Raw genomic sequence first — 13,894 nt, 5'->3', positions numbered from 1 at the left:
AATGTCCCTGATTGGTTTGTTCCTGAGGTGACAGCCAGTGAGTGATTAGTCTCATTCGAAGTCACTGAGCTCTCCGAACCGACCAATTCTGCTGTTACTGATTTTCTACTGGCAACACAGTACTCCCCGCGTCCTTTTATACTGGCGAGCGCGCCTCTCGTGACATCTACTGATAAGTTCCGCATTGCGTAGTGGTGTCCGGATACTTCTGATCAGGTAGTGTAAGGAGAGAGAGTGAGTGTCTGCTCATATCGGGCTATACCCCTCTGAGAACTAGATATTGGTACTTGATGTCTCTCAGCAAAGGGAGCGTCTTCAGTTTTTAGTGAGCAGGAGTACGTGGGCAGCAGCTGTGAGAATACGTCGCTGGAGGGAACGCAGAAGGGTCAAGGGCTGGAGAGGAAGGGAGCGCCCGTTCATACAATACGCTTGGCCCCTAACAGAGGGTGGCCTTTGCAAAGACTAAAGCGCAAAGCTGCGCAAGTAGCTTGTGTCGAGTGGGATGGAGACTTCAGGGGCACACCGCTTTGAAGCAAGCCGCCACTCCCCCATCTCAACAAAACTAAAGGTCTCCCTCCTCTTCTCAGCATCCTCTGACTTCAGTGTGAGAGTTACTTGAGCGGGTTTTGGTTTTGGTGTAAATCTTTTGCAAACTTCGGGCTATTTGCGTTTGTTTAATTATTTGTGTAGTCATTACGTGCAAGACAAACGTGAGTAGTTGGTTTGTTTTAGAACCACAGTCGCACAGTACTTCTACCAAAATTTGCTGTCTTGTCAGTTTGATTTATTGTTCTTGACGTTATTATGAGAAAAAGTTAAAGTTTGGACGAATGTAATAAGTAAAATGTTTCAGTAATAGTTGCACATTCTATCCATAAATCGTAATTCTGCGCAGTTTATAGAGTGGTTACAAATTGAACTCGCTCCAATTCGTTCGGTGAAGGTTAATCATCAATTAATTAAAGATATAATTCTGACATTCAAAACTGCGGTAAATGTTTGAATCCTTTACCGTGGGTAGTAAACACAGTTGGGCAATCTAGAAGAGATATGGTATTGGGGGTGACTTGACAGTTTGAATCAAAGCTACCGAACATTGGGGAAATCAGTCACTCTTAGTTCGAGAAACACAACTCATCCACATCTAAACACGAGCGCATATTCCGCAAATCACTGTATGGTGTATGGCGGAGGATACCTTGTACCACTGGTAGTCATTCCCTTTTCATGTTCTAATCGCAGATGCAGCGAGGGGGAAAAAGGACTGTCTATATGCCTGCGCGTGAGATATAATTTCCCTTATCATTCTTCGCGTTCATTGCGTGAAATGGACGTTAGCGGCAGTAGAATCGTTCTGCAGTCATCTCCAAATGCCTGTTGTCAAAACTTATTTGTAGAGCCTGCTGAAAGAGAAAAGCAGTGCCACAGTTTTTATCCTGTCGTGTACAGTATTTCTTTGTTGATACTGCAATAGCACTCTTTGGAGACCAGTACCAGCCATTGGACTCAACCATAAACTGTCTTCCTTCTTTGCTCGTAGGCTACACGTTCAACAAGGAGGAGGCGGTCGTACTCGCTTGGGGGCGTGCTTCTTTTATCCGCTACGGTGGCCTTATGTTTAGGTCGCAAAGAGAGAAGAGTGCAGAATAAATAGTGTCTGTTTTCGTAAGTATAGCTTCCTTTTTATGGACTAGGTGCTTGGTAATTCGAACACATAATGGGGGGACTGTACCTTAAACGTAGGAGTCAGAGACGAGAATAATCATTTTTATTGAGAATGAGATTTTCACTCTGCAGCGGAGTGTGCGCTGATATGAAACTTCCTGGCAGATTAAAACTGTGTGCCCGACCGAGACTCGAACTCGGGACCTTTGCCTTTCAGGAGTGCTAGTTCTGCAAGTTTCGCAGGAGAGCTTCTGTAAAGTTTGGAAGGTAGGAGACAAGGTACTGGCAGAAGTAAAGCTGTGAGTACCGGGCGTGAGTCGTGCTTCGGTAGCTCAGTTGGTAGAGCACTTGCCCGCGAAAGGCAAAGGTCCCGAGTTCGAGTCTCGGTCGGGCAAACAGTTTTAATCTGCCAGGAAGTTTCATATCAGCGCACACTCCGCTGCAGAGTGAAAATCTCATTCTGGAAACATCCCCCTGGCTGTGGCTAAGCCATGTCTCCGCTTTATCCTTTCTTTCAGGAGTGCTAGTTCTGCAAGTTTCGCAGGAGAGCTTCTGTAAAGTTTGGAAGGTAGGAGACAAGGTACTGGCAGAAGTAAAGCTGTGAGTACCGGACGTGAGTCGTGCTTCGGTAGCTCAGTTGGTAGAGCACTTGCCCGCGAAAGGCAAAAGTCCCGAGTTCGAGTCTCGGTCGGGCACACAGTTTTAATCTGCCAGGAAGTATCATTTTTATTGTTTTTATGTTTTAGAGATGAGGGAAGTCAAGTGCGTTAGTAGACAGAACTTGCAGTGTGGGTATCGTAGTCAGTTAAGCGCCAACCGTAAGGACAGTGCGGCAGTTGCCTCAGTGTGTTAGTAGACATTAATATTACGAAGTGACACTCGGTGAACTTAATTCTACACGGCCTCTGCTGCTTTTGTCCTTCTCTGTTGTTCTTTTTCTTTTATCCCTCACCTATCAGACTTGGCATTCTTAATGTTAGAGGATGGCTGCATGCCCTCCCTGTCGCCATTGTTGGTATAAAGATCAATTAATTGCCTGCCGTGCGGGATTAGCCGATCGGTCTAGTGCGCTGCGGTCATGGACTGTGCGGCTGGTTCCGGCGGAGGTTCGAGTCCTCCCTCGGGCATGGGTGTGTGTGTTTGTCCTTAGGATAATTTAGGTTAAGTAGTGTGTAAGCGTAGGGACTGATGACCTTAGCAGTTAAGTCGCATAAGATTTCACACAATTAATTACCACTCGCTCGTTGTTGTCCTCCCTTTTTACTGATAACATATTTTTCCAGACATAGCTGTTGGGGTTGTTTGGAGGAGGAGACCAAACAGTGAGGTCATCGCTCTCATCAGATTAGGGAAGGAAGTCGGCCGTGCCCTTTCAAAGGAACCGTCCCGGCATTTGCCCGGAGCAATTTAGGGAAATCACGGAAAACCTAAATCAGGATGGCTGGACGCGGGATTGAACCGTCGTCCTGCCGAATGCCAGTCCAGTGTGGGACATGGCTTTGATTTATCAGAGCAATTTGTACTTACGCATGAGGCTTTTTTTAAATATATCGGTTTCCAGACATAACCTATAGAGCCAATAACGATGTGTTTTTATCAAAGTGCACGTGAAATATGGCTCTGGAGGCACAAAGTCTCTTACAGTACAGAACAGTTTAATGAGGCGTATTTAAAAAATTAAAAAATACTGACTGAAACGTTATAGGTCAGTATATGTATTTTGACAACATATATATCACTTGCTGATTTATGTAGCTGAAATTTTGGATGAAAACAGTATCTTACCTGACAGAGACGTGTTTCAAAATATTTTCCATGCTATTACTCTGGCTTAGAATTTAATGAAAGTACAGGATTTTCAGTTCTACAACTGCTGGCCTAATTAATCTCAAGAACGGCATAACTCATTTTATGTAACATGATAGTGTCACATACTACACGCAAGACGTGAAACAGCTAATATTCATAGCGAAAGACTGATTTCTATTGGGTTGTTGAAATTTACGCCACATATACAAGATAAATTTGTGTTTTTACTTCGTCTAAAAAGTTGTTAAGGCTGTAAAATAACAAGGAATACAGGATAGCAAGCGGGGCAACCGAGCTTCTAGTGATTTTCCGGGGCGTTAACCATTAGTGTTCATTCCTTAGTCTTAATGTGAGTATTGTAACTATTTAATGCCGCTGAAACTAGACGATCATGAAACGCTTAAAATGAAACAAAAGAAGGTAAAAAAGTTAAATTACGCAGCCCCCCCTCTCTCTCTCCCTCTCTCCCCCTCCCTCCCTCTCTCCCTCCCTCCCTCCCTCCCTCCCTCCCTCCCTCCCTCCCTCCCTCTCTCCCTCTCTCCCTCTCTCCCTCCCTCCCTCCCTCCCTCTCTCCCTCTCTCCCTCCCTCCCTCCCTCTCTCCCTCCCTCCCTCTCTCCCTCCCTCCCTCCCTCCCTCCCTCCCTCCCTCCCTCCCTCCCACCTCTCCCACCTATCCCCCCTCTCCCACCTATCCCCCCTCTCCCACCTATCCCCCCTCTCCCACCTATCCCCCCTCTCCCACCTATCCCCCCTCTCCCACCTATCCCCCCCTCTTCCACCTATCCCCCCCTCTTCCACCTATCCCCCCCTCTTCCACCTATCCCCCCTCTTCCACCTATCCCCCCTCTCCCACCTATCCCCCCTATCCCCCCTCCCCCCCTATCCCCCCTATCCTCCCTCTCCTCGTATCCCCTCTCCCACCCCTCTCCCCCTCTCCCCCTCTATCTCCCTCTCCCCCTCTATCTCCCTCTCCCCCTCTATCTCCCTCTCCCCCTCTATCTCCCTCTCCCCCTCTATCTCCCTCTCCCCCTCTATCTCCCTCTCCCCCTCTATCTCCCTCTCCCCCTCTATCTCCCTCTCCCCCTCTATCTCCCTCTCCCCCTCTATCTCCCTCTCCCCCTCTATCTCCCTCTCCCCCTCTATCTCCCTCTCCCCCTCTATCTCCCTCTCCCCCTCTATCTCCCTCTCCTCCTCTCTCTCCCTCTCCTCCTCTCTCTCTCTCTCTCTCCCTCCCCCTCTCCCTCCCCCTCTCCCACCACTCTCTCCCCCTCTCCCACCACTCTCTCTCCCTCTCCCCCCACTCTCTCTCCCTCTCCCCCCACTCTCTCTCCCTCTCCCCCCACTCTCTCTCCCTCTCTCCCCCCACTCTCTCTCCCTCTCTCCCCCCACTCTCTCTCCCCCTCTCCCCCCACTCTCTCTCTCCCTCTCCCCCCACTCTCTCTCTCCCTCTCCCCCCACTCTCTCTCTCCCTCTCCCCCCACTCTCTCTCTCCCTCTCCCCCCACTCTCTCTCTCCCTCTCCCCCCACTCTCTCTCTCCCTCTCCCCCCACTCTCTCTCTCCCCCTCTCCCCCCACTCTCTCTCCCCCTCTCCCCCCACTCTCTCTCCCCCTCTCCCCCCACTCTCTCTCCCCCTCTCCCCCCACTCTCTCTCCCCCTCTCCCCCCACTCTCTCTCCCCCTCTCCCCCCACTCTCTCTCCCCCTCTCCCCCCACTCTCTCTCCCCCTCTCCCCCCACTCTCTCTCCCTCTCTCCCCCCACTCTCTCTCCCCCTCTCCCCCCACTCTCTCTCCCCCTCTCCCCCCACTCTCTCTCCCCCTCTCCCCCCACTCTCTCTCCCTCTCTCCCCCCACTCTCTCTCCCTCTCCCCCCACTCTCAGAAGTAGAAAATAGTGATCGTGCTGATCAAAAACTAATTGAACGTAGAAGCAAAATATTTTAAGCTGAGTGAGTTTATCGTGTCTGACTTACGGCAGGAGGGATGCGATTCTGAGTGTAGTGGGATTGAAGTTTCTACCACGACGAAGAGGTAGAAGAAGAACCGAAGAACCGGAGTGACCACAATGAATGTCCCATTGGTAATAAGAATAAATGTGTTATTTGATAGAAATAGTTGCGATATTTCGGAAAATACAAAGAAATACAAACTTCACGAAAACTTAAGCTATCATCGTACAAAATTGGACTTCAAGAACAGCAAGGAAAGTGTGAGAAAAATTATTATGTCTGAGGGATTTGGTTTTAAAAATTGCCTGAATAAACGAGTCGAATATAGAACGAGACAATATGGTTTCAGAACGGCATACTAAGTTAAATATAGTTGTAAAAATGACTCTATGTTATTGAAGCAGTTACTTATTTGCTAAGACGTAACATGTATCCACACATATTACAGTGAGAATAAGTGTTGTCGTAGTATGCTAGTGATGTCTACCAGAAATGCCGGTCACTGTATAATAGCTGTGCAGTGCAGGCCATTGGCTTGTAGACGTGTAGCTTGAAACACCGCTCCCCTTGAAACAATACTGGTGTGTACTCTGTTACTATCTTCACTGTCTGTTTCTCGGCGAAAACAGAATGGCCGTGTCTTCAGCTAGCTTTGCCAAACAGTTACGTTTTCCTTAGTTTATACTTGTGTGTAACGTAATGTCGTGCCGCGTCCGAAACGATAAGGGAGAGAGTGCACTCTCGCGCCGGAATGTACGACTAGCTTACTCCTCTCGGAAAGCACCTCAGACGGACGGATCACCATTAATCGTGACGCATACCCTCACTCCATGAGACCCTGCGGAGAGACTTGGAATTGAATCCAGGACATTGACGCAAAGTCTGGTGATCAGGGACTTTACGCTGGAACCCCTCCTGTGCAATGGAATATGTCAATAGCAGATGGCGTACACGGACGGTTGCCCATCCAAGCACTGGCCACTCCCGACGCGGCTTAACTTTGAAGATCTGATTACGTGTTTTTTCGAATTGAGCGTTCCAGCCCACGACTGCTAATATTTTAACTGCCGTGGAACTGTATAAAAACCAAACAGCAACTAATCAATCACTCTTCATAATATTGATTCACTTGAAATAAGTTGCCTCCTGTTAATGGTCAGTAACTTAACCGTGACACAGTAATCAAAGCACGCTTAAAAACTCTGGCTACAATGAAAACTAAAAGTTTTCTGGTGTAACGTAGATATATTCATGAAATTGTACAGAGACTGTAGTTCAGGTAATAAAATACATTAAGAAGGAATTTTCCAAATATGGCGGAAATCGCTAATAGTCGTGTACATATACAATGTTTACAATTTCAGAAAAATTGGTTGATTTATTCATGAGAAAGAGCTTCACAAACTGAGCAAGTCAATGAAGCGTTGGTCCACCTCTGGCTCTTATCCGAAGGTATTCGGCTTGACATTGATTGGTATAATTGTTGGATGTCCACTCAGAGATATCGTACCAAATTCTGTCCAATTGGCGCATTGGATCGTAAAAATCATTAGCTGGTGGGATGGTCCTGCCCATAATGCTCCAAAAGTTCTCAGTTTGAGGTAGTTCCGCCGATCTTGCTAGCCGAGGTAGGGTTTGGCAAGCACTAAGTGAAATTGCGTGCTTAGGTTATATCGTCTGAGTTATGTGACTGGATTCGTGATTTTCTGTCTGACGGGTCACAGTTTGCAGTAATTGACGGAAAGTCATCGAGTAAAACAAAGTGATTTCTGGCGTCCCCCAAGGTAGTGTTACAGGCCCTCTGCTGTTTCTTAATTACCTAAGCGATTTAGAAGACAATGTGAGCAGCCGTCTTAGGTTGTTTGCAGATGATGCTGTCGTTTAACGTCAAGTAAAGTCATCGGAAGATAAAAAGAATAGCAAAACGATTTAGAAAAGACGTCGGACTGGTGCGTAAATTGGCAACTGACCCGAAATAATGAAAAGTGAGAGGCCATCGACCTGAATGCTAAAAGGAATCCGTTAAACTTCGGTTACACGACAAATCAATCACATCTGAAGGCCATAAATTCAACTAATTATCAAGAAATCGCAATTACGAACGACTTAAATTTTAATGGACACACAGAAATTGTTGTAGAGAAGGCTAACCAAACACTGCGTTTTATTGGCAGGACACTTAGTAAATGTAGCAGAGACTGCCTACACTACGCTTGTCCGTTCTCTTTTAGAATACTGTTGCGCGGGTTGGGGTTCTTTACCAGATTGGATTAACGGAGTGCATCGATGAAGTTTGAAAAACAGCAGCACAATTTTTGTGTTATCGAGAAATAGGAGACAGAGTGAGTTACTGATACGATACAGGATTTGGGGTGGACATCATTAAAAGAAAGGCGTTTTTCGTTGCGGCGAAATCTCACGAAATTTCAATCACCAACTTTCTCCTCCGAATGCGAAAATATTTTGTTGACACCGACCAACGTAGGGAGGAATGGTCATCATAATAAAAACAAGGGAAATCAGAGGTCGAACGGAAAGGCATAGATGTTAGTTTTTTCCGCACGCTGTTCGAGATTTGAATAATAGAGAATTATTGTGAAGGTGGTTCGATGAACACGCTGCCAGACACTTAAATGTGTTTTGTAGAGTATCCATGTAGATGTAGACGACAAGCAGCAGTAAAGTCTTGCCATGAAGGGCAGCAAAACGGGGCGTGGAATGTCGTCGACGCACTGCTGTGTTGTAAGGATGCTGGGGATGGAAACATTGTATTGTATGTTAACCGGGGACCTAGAAACGACGGAGAGGCTCCGTCCCCGCCGCAGCCGCTGTGGTCCACAACCCCACGACGACTTCACGCCTCCACCGCCCCACACCGAACCACTCTTTCAGGGTTATTGTGCGGTTCGGCCCCGGTGGACCCCCCAGGGAACGTCTCACACCAGACGAGTGTAACCCCTATGTTTGCGTGGTAGAGTAACGGTGGTATACGCGTACGTGGAGAACTTGTTTGAGCAGCAATCGCCGACATAGTGCAACTGAGGTGGAATAAGGGGAACCAGCCCGCATTCTCCGAGGCAGATGGAAAACCGCCTAAAAACCATCCACAGACTGGCCGGTTCACCGGACCTCGACACAAATCCGCCGGGCGGATTTGTGCCGGGGACCAGGCGCTCCTTCCGGCCCGGAAAGTCGTGAGTTAGACCGCACGGCCAACCGCGCGGGCATGAAAACCTTACTCCTGCTATGAAAAGAAATGGCACCGCAGACAATCACAATCACTCCTAGTTGTCAGGCCATGTGGTGAGGACCGTCAGGTTGGTATCCCACCGACGTCTGGGGCGTCTCCAGACATGTCTTTGCTGGTCATCAGTGCTCAGTCCGAAGCGGACTCGTAACTAAAGACAATTCTACTCCAGTCAATGAGATTATATGCTGAAAACGAGTACGGAGACGCTCCGGACGTTGGTGGGATATCAACCTGACTGCTACCTGCCATGTGGCCCACCAGCCGGGAGTGGTGGTCTGGGGTGCCATTTATTTTCATAGCAGGACACCTTTGGTTGTCATTCGCGGCATCCTTACAACACAGCGCGACGTCGACGATATTCTGCAGCCCGTTTTGTTGCCCTTTATGGGAAGCGAAACTGGTCTCACATTTCAACAAGATAATGGCCACCCGCACACGGCGAGAGTGTGTGCTGCTTGTGTTCGAGCTTGCTAAACCCTAGCTTGGCCAGCAAGGCAGTCGGATCTCTCCCCAGTTGAGAGCGTTTGGTGCATTATGAGCAGGGCCCTCCAACCATCAAGTGATTTGACGATCTAATGCGCCAAGTGGACAGAATTTGGCACGAGAACACTCACGAGGACATCCTGCAACTCTGTCAGCAAATGCCAAGCTTCATAAATGCTGAACAAAGGCCGCAGGTGGACCAGCGCTTTACTGACTTGCTCAGTTTGTGAAACTTTTACTCCTGAATAAATCATCCAATTCTTTATGAAGTGGTTCTCTGTACCTGCATGTCGTTGTTGTTGTTGTTGTGGTCTTCAGTCCTGAGACTGGTTTGATGCAGCTCTCCATGCTACTCTATCCTGTGCAAGCTTCTTCATCTCCCAGTACCTACTGCAATCTACATCCTTCTGAATCTGCTTAGTGTATTCATCTCTTGGTCTCCCTCTACAATTTTTACCCTCCACGCTGCCCTCCAATACTAAATTGGTGATCCCTTGATGCCTCACAACATGTGCTACCAACCGATCCCTTCTTCTAGTCAGGTTGTGCCACAAACTTCTCTTCTCCCCAATCCTATTCAATACTTCCTCATTAGTTATGTGATCTACCCATGTAATCTTCAGCATTCTTCTGTAGCACCACATTTCGAATGCTTCTATTCTCTTCTTGTCCAAACTATTTATCGTCCATGTTTCACTTCCATACATGGCTACACTCCATACAAATGCTTTCAGAAGTGACTTCCTGACAGTTAAATCTATACTCGATGTTAACAAATTTTTCTTCTTCAGAAAAGCTTTCCTTGCCATTGCCAGTCTACATTTTATATCCTCTCTACTTCGACCATCATCAGTTATTTTGCTCCCCAAATAGCAAAACTCCTTTACTACTTTAAGTGTCTCATTTCCTAATCTAATTCCCTCAGCATCACCCGACTTCATTCGACTACATTCCATTATCTTCGTTTTGCTTTTGTTGATGTTCATCTTATATCCTCCCTTCAAGACACTGTCCATTCCATTCAACTGCTCTTCCAAGTCCTTTTCTTTCTCTGACAGAATTACAATGTCATCAGCGAACCTCAAAGTTTTTATTTCTTCTCCATGGATTTTAATACCTACTCCGAATTTTTCTTTTGTTTCCTTTACTGCTTGCTCAATATGCAGATTGAACAACATCGGGGAGAGGCTACAACCCTGTCTTACTCCCTTCCCAACCACTGCTTCCCTTTCATGTCCCTCGACTCTTATAACTGCCATCTGGTTTCTGTACAAATTGTAAATAGCCTTTCGCTCCCTGTATTTTACCCCTGCCACCTTTAGAATTTGAAAGAGAGTATTCCAGTCAACATTGTCAAAAGCTTTCTCTAAGTCTACAAATGCTAGAAACGTAGGTTTGCCTTTCCTTAATCTTTCTTCTAAGATAAGTCGTAAGGTCAGTATTGCCTCACGTGTTCCAGTGTTTCTACGGAATCCAAACTGATCTTCCCCGAGGTTGGCTTCTACTAGTTTTTCCATTCGTCTGTAAAGAATTCGTGTTAGTGTTTTGCAGCTGTGACTTATTAAACTGATAGTTCGGTAATTTTCACATCTGTCAACACCTGCTTTCTTTGGGAATTGAATTATTATATTCTTCTTGAAGTCTGAGGGTATTTCGCCTGTTTCATACATCTTGCTCACCAGATGGTGGCGTTTTGTCAGGACTGGCTCTCCCAAGGCCGTCAGTAGTTCCAATGGAATATTGTCTACTCCGGGGGCGTTGTTTCGACTCAGGTCTTTCAGTGCTCTGTCAAACTCTTCACGCAGTATCGTATCTCCCATTTCATCTTCATCTACATCCTCTTCCATTTCGATAATATTGTCCTCAAGCACATCGCCCTTGTATAGACCCTCTATATACTCCTTCCACCTTTCTGCTTTCCCTTCTTTGCTTAGAACTGGGTTTCCATCTGAGCTCTTGATATTCATACAAGTCGCTCTCTTATCTCCAAAGGTCTCTTTAATTTTCCTGTAGGCAGTATGTATCTTACCCCTAGTGAGATAAGCCTCTACATCCTTACATTTGTCCTCTAGCCATCCCTGCTTAGCCATTTTGCACTTCCTTCGATCTCATTTTTGAGACGTTTGTATTCCTTTTTGCCTGCTTCATTTACTGCATTTTTATATATTCTCCTTTCATCAATTAAATTCAATATTTCTTCTGTTACCCAAGGATTTCTACTAACCCTAGTCTTTTTACCTACTTGATCCTCTGCTGCCTTCACTACTTCATCCCTCAAAGCTACCCATTCTTCTTCTACTGTATTTCTTTCCCCCATTCCTGTCAATTGCTCCCTTATGCTCTCCCTGAAACTCTGTACAACCTCTGGTTCTTTTAGTTTATCCAGGTCCCATCTCCCTAAATTCCCACCTTTTTGCAGTTTCTTCAGTTTTAATCTACAGGTCATAACCAATAGATTGTGGTCAGAGTCCACATCTGCCCCTGGAAATGTCTTACAATTTAAAACCTGGTTCCTAAATCTCTGTCTTACCATTATATAATCTATCTGATACCTTTTAGTATCTTCAGGGTTCTTTCATGTATACAACCTTCTTTCATGATTCTTAAACCAAGTTATGTTGTGCTCTGTGCAAGATTCTACCAGGCGGCTTCCTCTTTCATTTCTTAGCCCCAATCCATATTCACCGACTATGTTTCCTTCTCTCCCTTTTCCTACACTCGAATTCCAGTCACCCATGACTATTAAATTTTCGTCTCCCTTCACTATCCGAATAATTTCTTTTATTTCATCATACATTTCTTCAATTTCTTCGTCATCTGCAGAGCTAGTTGGCATATAAACTTGTACTACTGTAGTAGGTGTGGGCTTCGTATCTATCTTGGCCACAATAATGCGTTCACTGTGCTGTTTGTAGTAGCTTACCCGCATTCCTATTTTCCTATTCATTATTAAACCTACTCCTGCATTACCCCTATTTGATTTTGTGTTTATAGCCCTGTAGTCACCTGACCAGAAGTCTTGTTCCTTCTGCCACCGAACATCACTAATTCCTACTATATCTAACTTCAACCTATCCATTTCCCTTTTTGAATTTTCTAACCTAGCTGCCCGATTAAGGGATCTGACATTCCACGCTCCGATCCGTAGAACGCCAGTTTTCTTTCTCCTGCTAACGACATCCTCTTGAGTAGTCCCCGCCCGGAGATCCGAATGGGGGACTATTTTACCTCCGGAATATTTTACCCAAGAGGACGCCATCATCATTTAACCATACAGTGCCCGCATCTCGTGGTCGTGCGGTAGCGTTCTCGCTTCCCACGCCCGGGTTCCCGGGTTCGATTCCCGGCGGGGCCAGGGATTTTCTCTGCCTCGTGATGGCTGGGTGTTGTGTGATGTCCTTAAGTTAGTTAGGTTTAAGTAGTTCTAAGTTCTAGGGGACTGACGACCATAGATGTTAAGTCCCATAGTGCTCAGAGCCATTTAACCATACAGTAAAGCTGCATGCCTTCGGGAAAAATTACGGCTGTAGTTTCCCCTTGCTTCCAGCTGTTCGCAGTACCAGCACAGCAAGGCCGTTTTGGTTATTGTTACAAGGCCAGATCAGTCAATCATCCAGACTGTTGCCCTTGCAACTACTGAAAAGGCTGCTGCCCCTCCTCAGGAACCACACGTTTGTCTGGCCTCTCAACAGATACCCCTCCGTTGTGGTTGCACCTACGGTACGGCTGTCTGTATCGCTGAGGCACGCAAGCCTCCCCACCAACGGCAAGGTCCATGGTTTTTTTCCGTGTGTAACACAAGCCTTGGTCTGGAGCGTGGATCGGTTCATGATACAATCCCAAATCAAAACTGACACAACAGCGTTAGAAGGCATTTAATTTTCTTCATTCGTCGCGGCAGAGTATTCTTTGGCTGCCAGTGGATTTTCGTCTCAATGTCGTGGCCCTTACTGTAGAGGGTCATTTACTGCAGTTCCCCATCCCCCATAGCAAGCAGCGTCTCTTGTTCAAGTAAACGACTTTTGCAACGCAATCAGTTTCACCATTACCACACGTGAAATTCCCCTGTATATCATTTGATCTCCCAGAAGCATTGGTGATTTAAATTCTCATAACCTGACCACATACTTGGGAATTAAAACAAATCTTGTCGGTCGCAATAGGCGGGCCGTTACCAGACATTTTCACTTTCCCCTAATACGGTCCGTCATTAGGATGCTCAAGCAGAAAGTGAATGTTTGTCGTACAAAAGATATTCACTGAAAATGGTTCGAACAGGAAGCGCGTTTCATTATGTAATTATTCACGCAGTCGTTGAGAGACGTGGAGGATTTAAGTAGGCTCTCCTACCATGCTCTTCGTTGCCTCGTGGGTGGTGCAACGAAGCAGTGTCTTCGCATCCTTTTGGGGGAGGGGGGAGGGGGTGGTTGGCCGACAACTCACATCGCACATCGGCCCTGAGCCCGTCTCACGAGTACAGCAGAGACTCTGAAGTCGACTGCGGCACGATCAAGCCACGGAACGCGCAGCTATTCACCCAACGGGTCTGAGCGCGCCGCCGTCACTGCTACACTTGCCGTCTGACCTGCTGGACACTACAGTCAGCCTCGCGGTGATGTGAGGCCCGTATATCGATATCAAACGTGAGAGGAGCGTATATCTTGCATCAGCAGAACAGCCTTCTTACAGGCTGCAACTCGTTACGGGTGGTGTTGTAATACAGAGGTTTCGTAGTTCTAAGG

At 46.7% G+C, this 13,894-nt stretch overlaps 1 non-coding gene across 1 annotated transcript; it reads left to right on the top strand.

The window, feature by feature from the left end:
* The first annotated feature begins 1,985 nt into the window (after positions 1–1,985).
* Positions 1,986–2,060, top strand: Trnas-cga. Its single transcript has one exon. It is a non-coding gene; the product is annotated as a tRNA-Ser (tRNA).
* Positions 2,061–13,894: the final 11,834 nt, after the last annotated feature.

This window comes from Schistocerca piceifrons, chromosome 5, assembly GCF_021461385.2.
Source record: "Schistocerca piceifrons isolate TAMUIC-IGC-003096 chromosome 5, iqSchPice1.1, whole genome shotgun sequence".
Taxonomy (NCBI): Eukaryota; Metazoa; Arthropoda; class Insecta; order Orthoptera; family Acrididae; genus Schistocerca; species Schistocerca piceifrons.
This window is presented reverse-complemented; position numbering and strand designations above follow the sequence as displayed.